The sequence below is a fragment of the Orycteropus afer genome, unplaced genomic scaffold, assembly GCF_000298275.1.
Source record: "Orycteropus afer afer isolate SDZICR_OR568_19922 unplaced genomic scaffold, OryAfe1.0 scaffold00149, whole genome shotgun sequence".
NCBI classification, from domain to species: Eukaryota; Metazoa; Chordata; class Mammalia; order Tubulidentata; family Orycteropodidae; genus Orycteropus; species Orycteropus afer.
In genome coordinates, this window is record NW_006921736.1 from 7,221,093 (window position 1) to 7,233,925 (window position 12,833).

At 39.6% G+C, this 12,833-nt stretch overlaps 1 protein-coding gene across 1 annotated transcript in view; it reads right to left on the minus strand.

The window, feature by feature from the left end:
- Positions 1-12,833, minus strand: part of FOXP1 (forkhead box P1) — a 283,446-nt gene that overhangs the window by 215,827 nt on the left and 54,786 nt on the right.

The following is a 12,833-nucleotide window of genomic DNA, read 5'->3' on the forward strand; positions in this document are numbered from 1 at the left end:
CTATGCTACCAGAGCTCCTCATCTGATCTTAGGATAGGGAAATTATCTTGTCACATGAGCCCTCTAAATTGAGGTTTAGAAACCAGAGACAATGAAAGTCAGATATTTGAAGGACGTTTTGTCATTTGATGTGCCATTGCTGGCTTTGAGATGAAGGAGGCCACATAGTAGGGAAGGAAGGTGGCTTCTAGAAGCTGAGGGCCGTACCCAGCTGAGAGTTAGCAAGATGATAAGGATCTCAGGACTACACACCCAAGGAACTGAAGTCTGCTGACAACCTGGGGAAGAAGACTCTTCCCCAGAGCTTCCAGATAAGAACTCAGTCCACTAACACTTTGATTTCAGCCTTGTGATACCCTAAACATAGAACCCAACCATGCTGTGACTGGACCTCTGGCCTACAGAACTATGAGCTAATAAATGGGTGATGTTTCAAAATTGCTACATTTGTGATTGTTACAAAACAGCAGAAAGCTAATACAAGTAGAAAAAGAAGTGAAATCACATTGCCTATGTCTAAAAAGTTTATGGAAGAGATTCTCTTACTCAGTTTACTAGAACGTTAAAGGAAGAAGGGAGGAAAGGAAAGAAAGAGGAAGAGAAGGAAAAGAAAAGAAGAAACAGAGGAAAGAGAAGAGGAAAGGAGGAAAAAAAGGAGAGAGGCAGGCAGAGGAGAAAAGAGGAGAGGCAAGAACTGAGCTTGCATCTCAGCGTCACACAGACCAATGTGTTGAAATAGAGTAGCCCACTCACTTCTCTATGAGCCTCACTTTCCACAACTGTAAAAATGAGGAAATAAACAACGGGCAGCCGTGAGAGGCATCTTAGGAAAACATACAGATGAAAACACTTTGAAATTTGTGAAGCATAGTCCAAATTATGTTCTACTGTTCGTACATTCATGAGAACTGCTTCTTTCATTATTCATTTTGATTTTTAGCTTATTTTTCCAATTATCTGCTCTAATGAAGATCAAGACACAAATATAGAATTGTCCTCAGCAACAGTGGAGAAAGGGACATTGAAACCCCTTCTGGAACCTCTTGATAGTCCACACAAAGGATGTGCAGATAAAATGCTGAGGAGGAGTTAAAACAGGTCTAGATGTCTATGCTTGGTGAGGAAAACTATGTCTCTTAACTTCTTTCCATCCTACGTTTCACAGTCCTTTGAAAAAAACAGCTTAGGTTCAAATCCCAACCACACTGCTAACTAGTTATGCTACTCTGGCAAGTTATTGAATCACGTTATGCTGCAGTCTTTTCACGTGTAAAATGGAAATGATAATACTGCCTCTGAAAGTTGTTGTGAAGTAACAAATACAAAAAGTACTTCTTAAGACAATGTCTCAAAAAACAAAACCCACCAAACTCATGGCCATCAGCCATCAAGTCGATTGCAACTCATAGGGACCCCCCTCCGCCACTTTGGATTTCTGAGGCTGTAAATCTTTAGGGAAGTAGATTACCCAGTCATCATTCCGTGGAGTAGCTGGTGGGTTTGAACTACCAATTTTCTGCTTAGCAGTCAAATGCCTTAGGCACTGCACCACCAGAGCTCCTAAGGAGACAATGTCTAGAAAATGCCATAAAAGTGCTAGTCGCTAGCGTTATTATTTGTTCTTCTTCTTCTTCTTTTTTTTTTTGCTATTGCCCCCCCCCAAAACAAAACACCCACCAAACTCACTGCTGTCCAGTCAGTTCCGACTCATAGCATCCCTTCCTTGGGTTTCTAAGGCGGTATCTCTACGAAAATAGATTGTCAAGTCTCCCTTCTGAGGAGTGGCTAGTAGGTTTGAGTGTCCGGTCTCCCTTCTGAGGAGTGGTTAGCCTCTGGCTAGCAGTCAAATGCCTTAGGCCTACACCACCAGAGCTCCCAAGGACTCTAAAATAAGGATCTCAGGTGGTGCAGTGCCTAAGGCATTTGACTGCTAACCAGAAGGCTGGTGGTTCAAATCCATTGGCTGCTCCATGGAAGGAAAATGAGGCAATTTACTTCTGTAAAGATTTACTGCCTTGGAAATCCCATGGGAGTCACTACGAGTTGGAACTGACTGGATGGCAGCAGGTTTGGTTTTGGTTTTAAGGACTCCAAAATAGGATCTGAAGTATGTTCTCCCCCCCCCCCCCAGGAATTAATCTACTCTTTACTCAAAAGAATTTAGAAGAAGTAGCTCACTAAACATGTAAAAATATGTTTCTAAGAAGGGTATTACCACTAATGTCTTTTTATAAAACACTATACAATCATCTAATCTCTGATGGAAAAAAAGAAAGAAAACTCCTCCACATTCATGATTCTGTAAAATAATTTTACTCCAAGGGGGGAGGGACATATAAAGGTCTTAAAGCTTTGATTTGTTGCTTTTGAACAAATAGTATGCGCAAAACCAAAAAAGGAGGACTCTCCTGCTGAAAAAGCAAAGGAAAGGAAGGAAATTTCAGCAAGAAGATGAGGAGACAGGAGCAGCCAGAAAAAGAAGGCAAAGAGGAAAACTGTAAAATAAAGGTGCAATGGAATCCACTTCCAGAGCAAAGACTCCTTTTCCGCACTCATTTATTTAATGAGTTATCTGTGGCCTTTCTTTCAGGACTGGAGAATGAGCAGGAAAACCAGCTTTCCCTGAAGTAACAACTGAGTGCCGTAAGGCAGATAAGTAACCAGCCAATGAGAGAGGGTACTAAGTACCACGATGTTGCTGTTAAGTGCACTGAGTTGACATTGATTCACTGTGTCTCCTGTGACTAAGTACAACTGCCTCATAGAGCTTCCCAGGCTGAAATCTGTAGGGCAGCAGATCATCAGGGCTTTCACACACGAGGCTGCTGGGTGACTTCAAACTGCCAACCTTTTGGTTAGCAACAGGGCTCCTTAAGCACCATGATGTTGTTGTTGTGTGCCATGGAGTCAATTACAACTCACAGTGACCATACAGGACACAGCAGAACTGCCCAACACTGAGAGAGAGAGAGAGAGAGAGAGAGAGAGACAGGAAAAGGTGAGAGGGTGTGTGCTCACAAGCAGCCTTCCTAGAGTGAATGATAGTGTCTCCACATCTGCCCTGTGAAGGACACAGATCAGTTAGCCAGGTGAAGTGTACAAAAGTTGATGGGAAGGTTCTGGACAGAAAGATGAGTGGGCCCACAGGTAGAAATACAGAAGTGAACATGGAGGGTTTGGGACCTGACGTGTCAGAATGCAGAGAAGTAGCTGGTAGAATTACAAGAGATAGACTGGGCCTTTCAGTCCATACATAGATATCTGCCTTAGTTTTTTTCTTTTTTAGTAATTTACTATACAGTAAAACTTATTTTCCAGAGAGGAAGGTATACAGTTCTATGAATATTAACACATCTATACATTCATATAACCACCAACACATTCTACAGAACAGTTCCATCAGCCAAAATATGGACCTGTACCACCATACCTCCCTCCACCTTTAACCCCTGGCAACCAATGATCTATTCCCCATTATTGTAGTTTTACCTTTTAAAGAATATCACACATACAAAATCATAGAATATTTAACCTTCTGAGATTGGCTTCTTCTACTCAACACACTATCTCTGAGATTGTTCTGTCACTGGGTATATTAATAGTTTATCCTTATTATTATTGGTTGGTTTGGTAGTATTTCACTGCAAAGATAAATTATACTTCACTTGTTTAGCCACTGATGGACATCTGGCTTGTTTCCAATTTGGGGCCACTATAAATAAAGCTTCTATAAATATTCATGTATAGGTTTTTGTATGAACACGCCTTCATTTCTTTAGGATACATACCAAGGAGGGTGACTGCTGGGTCACACAGTAAGTGTATCTTTAATTTTAAGAAACCGCCCAGCTGTTTTTTCAGTGGGGCTGTACCATTCTGTATTCCTACCAGCAATGCATGAGAATTCAGTTGCTTCATATTCTCACCAAGCATTTCATATCATTAGTATTTTTAATTTTAGCCATTTTCCTTGGCATGCACTGGTATCACTGTGCTTTGTTTTTCTTTCTTTCTTTTTTTTTGCTGCCTCATTATGGTTTTAACGTGCATTACCCTAAAGCTAATGACCACCACACATCCATCCGTTCGTTGCACTGTGGCGGCTTGCATATTCTGTGAATCTGGAGGTCATGTCACTGGTACAAACCAGCCGGGTCACCCCTGGTTGACAGGTTTCAGTGGAGTTGCCAGACTAAGACAGAGAAGAAGGATAGGGCCATTCACTTCTGAAAATGTGGCTTCTGAAAACCTTATGAACAGCAGTGAAACACTGTCTGATAAAGTGCTGGATGATAAGCCCCTCAGGTTGGAAACCACTCAAATATGACTGGAAAACAAACAGCTAACTCCTCAAAGTAGAGTCGACTTTTATGATGTGGATGCAGTAAAGCTTTTGGGACCTGCATTTACTGATGAGGTATGACTCAAAATGGCAAGAAACAGCTGCAAACATTCATTAATAACTGGAATGTGGAATGTACAAAGTGTGAAACTAGGAAAATTGTAAGTTGTCAAAAATGAAATGGAACACATAAACATCAAAATCCTAGGGGTTAGTGAACTGAAATGGACTAGTATTGGCCATTGTGATTCAGACAATCCTCTATAGTCAACTATGCCAGAAATGACAAGTTGAGGAGGAATGGTGTTACATTCTTCATCACCATGAACATTTCAATATCTATCCTAAAGTCCAATGCTGTCAATAGATAGGGTAATACCCCTATAAGGAAGAGCAGTTAATACAACTATTATTCAAATTTATGTACCAACCACCAAAGTGAAAGACAAAGAAACGGACGTTGTTTTGTGTTTTTTTTTTAAACCAACTTCTGCAGTCTCAAATTGATAATTAATGATGATTGGAATCTGAAAGCTGGAAACAAAGAGGAAGCACTGGTAGTTGGAAAATATGGCATTGGTGATGGAAATGACACTGGAGGTTGCATGATAGAATTTTGCAAGACCAATGACTTATTCATTGTGGATACTTTTTGACAACAACATAAATAACAGCTGTACACGTGGACATTGCCAGATGGAATACACAGGAATCATACTGACTACATCTGTGGAAAGAGGTGATGGAGAAGCACAATATCTTCGGTAAAAACAAGGCCAGGAGCTGACTGTGGAACAGACCATCAACTGCTCACATACAAGTCCAAGTTGAAGCTGAAGAAAATTAAAGAAAGTCTATGAGAACCACAATATGACCTTGATTATATCCCACTTAAATTTAGAGACCATCTAAAGAATAGATTTGATGCACTGAACACCAATGACTGAAAACCAGATAAATTGTGGGAGGGTGAAAGCAAACAATCATTAAAAAGACAGGAAAGGAAAAAAAGGCCAAAATGGATATCAGAAGAGACTCTGAAACTTGCTCTTGAACAGAAAATAGCTAAAGCAAAGGAAAGAAACGTTGAAATAAAAGAAGTAAACAGAAGATTTCAAAGGGTGACTTAAGGAGACAAAGTAAAGTATTATAATGAAACGTGCAAAGACCTGGAATTAGAAAAACAAAAGCGAAGAACACACTTGGCATTTCTCCAGCTAAAAAGAACTGAAGAAAAAATTTCAGGTTTCAAATTGCAGTATCAAAGGATTCTATGGGTAAAATATTGAATGATGCAGGAAGCATCAAAAGAAGATGGAAGGGACATGAGACAAAGTATATGTGAACTGCTGTATGAAAAGTGAATTTACTCTGTAAATCTTCACCCAAATCCTAATAAAAAAAAAAAAAGGAAAAGAAGATGGAAGGAATATATAAAGTCACTGTTTCAGAACTAATTGATCAATATTCAACCACTTCAGGAGGTAGCATATGATCAAGAACCGATGGTACTGAAGGAAGAAGTTCAAGCTGTACTGAAGGAATTGGCAAAAAACAAGTCTCCAGGAACTGACAGAATACCCCCTGAGATGTTCCAACAAATCAATGCAGCGCTAAAGGCACTTAATCATTTATAGTAGGAACTATGGAAGACAGCTACCTGGCCAAGTAACTGGAGGAGATGCATATCTGTGCCTATTCCAAAGAAAGGTTATCCCACAGAACCTGGAAATTATCAAACAATGTCATTAATATCACATGCAAGTAAAATTTTAATGAAGATAATTCAAAAACAGTTGTAGCGGTATACTGACAGGGAACTTCCAGAAATTCAAGCTAGATTCAGAAGAGGACAGGGAATGAGCAATATCATTGCTAATGTTAGATGGATCTTAGCTGAAAGCAAAGAATACCAAAAAGATGTTTACCTGTGTTTTATTAACTATGCAAAGTCATTCAGCTCAGTGGATCATAACATATGATGGATAACATTGCAAAGAATGGGAATTCCAGAGCACTTAATTGTGCTCATGAGGACCTGTACATAGACCAAGAGGTAGTAGTTTGAACAGAACAAGGGAATACTGCATGGTTTGAAATCAGGAAGGGCATGTATCAGAGTTGTATCCTTTCACCATACTTATTCAATATGTATGCTGAGCAAATAATCAAGAAGCTGGACTATGTGAAGAAGAACATGGCATCAAGACTGGAGGAAGACTTATTAACAACTTGTGATATGCAGATGAGACAACCTTGCTTGTCGACAGTGAAGAGGACTTGAAGCACTTACTGATAAAGATCAAAGACTATAGTCTCCAGTATGAATTACACCTCAACATGAAAACAAAAATCCTCACAATTGGACCAATAAGTAACATCATGATACATTCAGAAAAGACTGAAGTTGTCAAAGATTTCATTTTACTTGGATACACAATCAACACCCAAGGAAGCAGCAGTCAAGAAATCAGATGTCACATTGTACTGGTCAAATTGGCTGCAAAAGACCTCTTTAAAGTGTTGAAGAGCAAAGATGTTACTTTGCTCTTTGGGTGCATCTAACCAAAGTCATGGTATTTTCAATTGCCTCATATGCATATGGAAACTGGACAATGACTAAGGAGGCCCCAAGAAGAGATGTTACCTTTGAATGGTGGTGTTGGCGAAGAATACTGAAAATACCATGGTCTGCCAGAAGAATGAACAAATCTGTTCTGGAAAAAGTGCAGCTAGAATGCTCCTTGGAAGCAAGAATGGCCAGACTTCACCTCACCTACTCTGGTCATGTTCTCAGAAGGTACCGTTCTCTGGAGAAAGATATTATGCTTGGTAAAGTAGAGAATCAGAGAAAAAGGTGAAGACCCTTAATGAGATGAATTGACAGTGACTGTAACGAATGCTCAAGCATAGCAAGAATTGTGAGGATGGTGCAGGACCAGGCAATGTTTGGTTCGTTGTACACAGGGTCAGTATGAGTCTGAATCTACTCCATGGCACCTAACAATAACAATGCTAATAATGTTGAGCAACTTTTCACAGACTCATTTGGCTTCCTCTATCTCCTTTGGTGAATTATCTTTTCCAGGCTTTTGCCCATTTTTTTAAATTGTGGTGAGAATACATATAGCAAAACATTTGCCAGTTCAACATTTTTTACACATACAATTCAATGACATTATGTTTATCGTATTGTAAAACCATCACCACTATCTGTCACCAATTTTTTTCATCACTCTTACCAGAAGCTCTGTGTCCCAGAAGCACTGACTCCCTCCTCTCCCCTGCCTTCCCACCTCTGGTAACCACTAATATACTTCAGTCTCTGTATACCTGTACATTCTAGATATTTCATCTAAGCAGGATCACACACTATTTGTCCTTTTGTGATTGATTTATTTCACTTAGCATAGTGTTTTTAAGGTTCATCCATATTGTAGCATATACAGTGATATCTGTAAATGGTAAGAACTGTGTAAGGAAGGAAAAATTAAATATTTTGTACTAAAACTGGTGATAGAAAAATGAAAATCGCACCCGATCAAAAGTTGAAAAACTTACAAGACTCAGGGCAAAAAATGCAGTCCTGTCAAATTCAAATTGCAGCTCTCACAGTTTCACTGTATTTGGACTTCATTTCTCTTTTATGGTTGAGTAATATTCCATTATGCGTATGCACCATATTTTGTTTATCCATTCATCTGTTAATGGACATTCAGGTTGTTTCCATCTTTTGGCCATTGTGAATAGTAATGCAATGAACATTGGTGGACATGTATCTGTTTGTGTTTCTCCTTTCAATTCTTTGGGTGGAATAAGTGGATCATATGGTAGAGTTCTATGGTTAACTTCTCAAGGAACCTCCCATCTGTTTTCCACAGTGGCTATAGCATTTTACAATCCTACCAGCAATGGATGAGGGTACCAATTTCTCCACATCTTCGCCAACATCTGTTGTTTTCAATTTTTTCATCATACCCATCTTAGTGGAGGTAAAGTCATATCCCCTTATGGCTTCGATATATATCTCTCTAATGTCTAATGAGACTGTGCATCTTCACATGTGCTTTTTGGCCATTTGTATTTCCTCGTGGGTGAAATGTCTATTCAAAAGTCCTTTGCTCATTTTTTAATTGGATTTTTTCTTACTGAAGACCTTTAAGGGTGCTTTATATACTCTGTATACCAGTTCTTTGTTGTATATGTGATTTCAAAATTTTTCTCCCAATCTGTGGCTTGTCTTAGATAGAAGGGTTTTAATCTGGCATTATATTTGTATGTTGGAAAGTTCCTTCAACACTATGTTACGGGAGGACAAACAGAAAGTATTTTGGGATGGGGGCAACCCACTAGGAAATAAAAACGGTGGCCCGGAAGCCAGTGGATGGGCTGGCATCTTAGCACACAGGATGGGAACCGGGAGTTCTTATGCCACAGTAGGACTGCGTGCATCGGTCCATTCAGAGTGATGTTTTTAATGCTGTGACTAATGATGCCATGTAAAGGTGATGTCTTCCCGTCCTCTGTTTTTAGTGCCGCTGAACCATCCTAGGTAATAAATCAAATAAGCTGGGGTGGCTATTTGTATGGCGAGATAAGGGAAATTAATTTCAATGCCCAAACATGGACCTCCTTATATTAAAAAATGACTTGTAATACTAGTCCTTTTCATAAGAATGTCTTGAGAAAAACGACACTTAGAAAACACATTCATGGACTCGATTCACCCTCTGTACTTCCAGGGGAAATATTGTTGTCTACCAAGATAGGGAAGTTAAGGGGAAGAAGCCTTTATAAAAAGAAGAGCAAAAAATAAAGCGCTGATTAAGCAAAAAGACTCCAAGTACCTTCAAAAAAGGGAGGGTTATAGTAATAAATTACATGTAGTCACATTGTTTCAATTCTTAAGAAGAAACCTTGGCTATGCTTTACAAACTACTCTGTTTCATTTTCACTGAAATCCAGACAATTCAAGTTTAAAATGTTGTAAAAATATAAATACAAGGGCTGTGAACAAGAGCATAACTAACAATAGTGAAATTTCTAGGTGGAAATGTGGCTAGAATGCAGAGTTAATACCTTGGCTAGGATGCTACAGGGATGGCAACATGCAAGAAAAGCACAGAGACTCCCCGGTGGTCCCCAGGGGCTGTGGCCGGCCTCCCGTCCCTGAAGCACTGTGCACAGAACAATGTGGAACCATCCATCACTGGTGAGCACTGCTCTACTTGCTGGCACCAAGTGAGCAAGGTTGCCACCTGTCCAGCTTTCTTGTGAACAACCCCACACACAAAGTTCCTCTCTGCTCCAGGTTCAAGCTAACATTTAATCTGGATACTTGAGCCACCTGGCATTTCAGCAGCAATGCTCGTGCCCTTGCTCCGACTTGGAGAAGTCTTCCTTTAACCGTGGATCTACTAACCAAATTCTTGGTCTGCTCACACTTCTCTGATCTTCCTCTCTCTTTGCTTCCTTTCCTGTACCTGAAAATCTCTACTCCACATTGCAGCCAGAGAGATCTCTTCTTCGAGGATCAGTGTATCATGCCATTCCAAAGCTTTCCATTATACTTAGTATAAAAGCCAAATTCTAAAGCATGGCTTTCAAAGGCTGACAGGACCTGACCCCTACCTTCCTCACTGGATTCATCTCTTGTCACTTCCCCTCACAACCATTAGGATCCTGCCACTCTAGCTGTCTTCATAAACCCTAGCTTGGGTTTATTAACACAACTAGCCACCTGAACCTAGCAGCCGAAATCTTACCACCTTGAAGGTAACATCCTGTCCACCATTAAACAGAAAAACAAAAACCAAAACTTGCCACTGAGTTGACCTTCATTCATGGTAACCCCATGTGTGTGTCAGAGTAGAAATGTGATCTGCAGGGTTTTCAATGGCTGATTTTTCAGAAGTAGATTGCCAGGCCTTTCTTCTGAGGTACTCTGGGTAGACTAGAACCTCTAATATTTGGGTTAGCAGCCAAGCATGTTAACCATTTGCATCAACCAGGGACCCACCATTAACAGCCCCCTTATTACCTGTTTTCCTATCCTCTCAGGAATTCCACTATCTAAAAATATCATGCATATCGATTTATTTATCGGGTAGTTTTCTCTGTCCATTAGATTATAAGTTTCCTGAAATCAGGAACATCTCCCAATCTTGTTCATTTGCATAGCCAGTTGTGAACCTGTATACCACAGGGGCTAAATAAATGTGTTGGTTAAACAAACAAAGGAAAAAAATGATTGTGCCAAGAAAGGGAAGTACTTTTAAGATGGTAGCCTTATCTGCCTTTCTTTTACAACATATCTTAAAAAGAAAAAAATGGAAATGTTCTTGTAATTTTAGAAGTGGGTGTGCATTTCTGAATATAATCACTAGTAACTCAGTAACTGAAAAGAAATATGGTAAGTAAAATTAAATTAAAAGATCACTGAAAAACTTGGAAAATATATGGATATCATAATCACAAAAATTCTAATTTTTCTCATAAACAAAAATTTCTTATCAATTAATGAGAGTAAAACATAACAAAAATTGACAATAGGGAAGAAAATACAGATGTCACTTAAACATTTAAAAAAAAAAAAAAGGTTGCTGAATCTCATTCTTAGGCAAATTTTGCATTTATTTCACTTCTTGTCCACCCCACCCCCAAAACACACACTGTAATATTTGACTAAGATGCCCAAGGCAAAGCATCAGGCCGTGAATTCCAGGGAAAAACTGGTGTATGCTCAGGCAAAATAATTTAGATGTAGCATTATCTTCCTTCATTTAACATAAGACTTACTGTTTGATTATAAGCCTCAGTTTATTGATCTGTTCAATAGGAAAACTCATAGTGGAGACCTCAATTTAACCAGATTCAGTGAGAATACATGTAAAATGCCAGCTATAATTCAATCTACTGCCGTCTGTTTATTAAGCCAGTCTTTGGGAAGGTTGGCAAATTACAGTGAACAGGACTCCTGCTACCAGTCTAGCAGGAAGCAAGATGTAGTTCAAGAGTCCTAACTGAAAGGTGAAGGATCCCTAGTGATGCAACAGTTAAGCTCTTGGCAGCTGACCAAAAGGTTGGCAGTTCAAACCCACCTAGTCACTCTGCAGGAGAAAGACCTGGTGATCTGCTTCCATAAAGATTACAGCCAAGAAAAGCCCATGGGGCAGTTCTACTCTAACACCAGAAGTCCCTATGAGTTGAAGTTGACTTGATGACACCCAACAAGCACATTTAGAGTGCAAGACGTAAAAGTAAACTGTTGTGAGTGTCCAAAAGGAAGCAAGATCATTTCCAGTTCAGGTAGTCAGAGATTTCCTAGAGGTGTTTGAACCAGACCTTGAAGGTTAGACAGAGTATGGATAAACCTTGGACAATCTGCTCATGAATTAGTCAACAAAAATTATCCAACATTTTTTGGACACAGGCCCTAAAGATACACTGGTCCAGAGAAGAGAGAGAGTCCCTTCCCTGGGGACTTCACAGTTTAATAACAAAGAGAGTTTAAATGTGTTTAAAAAGCAAAGCAATGGTAAGCCCAAACCACAGGAGGGGGTTACCTATCTGCAGAGCTGAGGACGGGGCTGTGGGAGGAGAGGCAGTTGTGAGTATGTAAAGGGCCAGCTGTTGCATTGGGTGCGGGGTGATCATGGATGCCACCTGTGCTATGCTTTAGCACTTACAAGTATGTTGCATACTGTATTGGATAGGTTCTAAAGAGTGCTTTTATTCTCTCATTTTATTTTCTCTCATTCCCTCATTTTAACATCTATGAAATTGAGATGCCATGTAAAGGAGAGGTGATTAGAAAGCATTATGTGTTAGTTGGCTTGGCAGCACTGTTACTTTATTACTGTATATAAACTAATGGTCTTACAAATGATTCAATGAAGGATAGTATATTCCTTTTTATGTATCAAGTATTTTATTTTTAAGAGATGACAAAAAATGTTTTTAAAACTACATTTATGCCTTTTCAAACATGGGTATATGGGTGGATAGATGGGTAGACAGGCTAAACTATAGGTATATCTATGTAGCAGGGAGTGTACCCAAGACCATGTATAGGGTTGGCAAACAATGGTCCTATAAGTGTATTTGTATGATCTGTAAGAATACCCAGGTGTATAGTAGCACTGACAAGGGACAAGGTTGTAGTTACTTCTTGGTCACAGCCAGCTACCCAGAGGGATCTAGTAGTTGAACCAGTGGGCTTGGGACCACAGTCACAGGGGACATCAAGCTTAATTGGCACAACATACTACATAAAAACTGTTCTACCTCCTACTTTATGAAGAAAAATGTGGCATCAGGATTGGAGGAAGAATCATTAACAGCCTGAGATACGCAGACGATACAACTTTGCTTGCTGAAAGTGAGGATGACTTGAGGCATTTACTGATGAAGGTTGAAGAATACAGTCTGCAGTATGGATTACATCTCAACATAAAGAAATCCTCACAACTGGACCAATGAGCAGCATCAC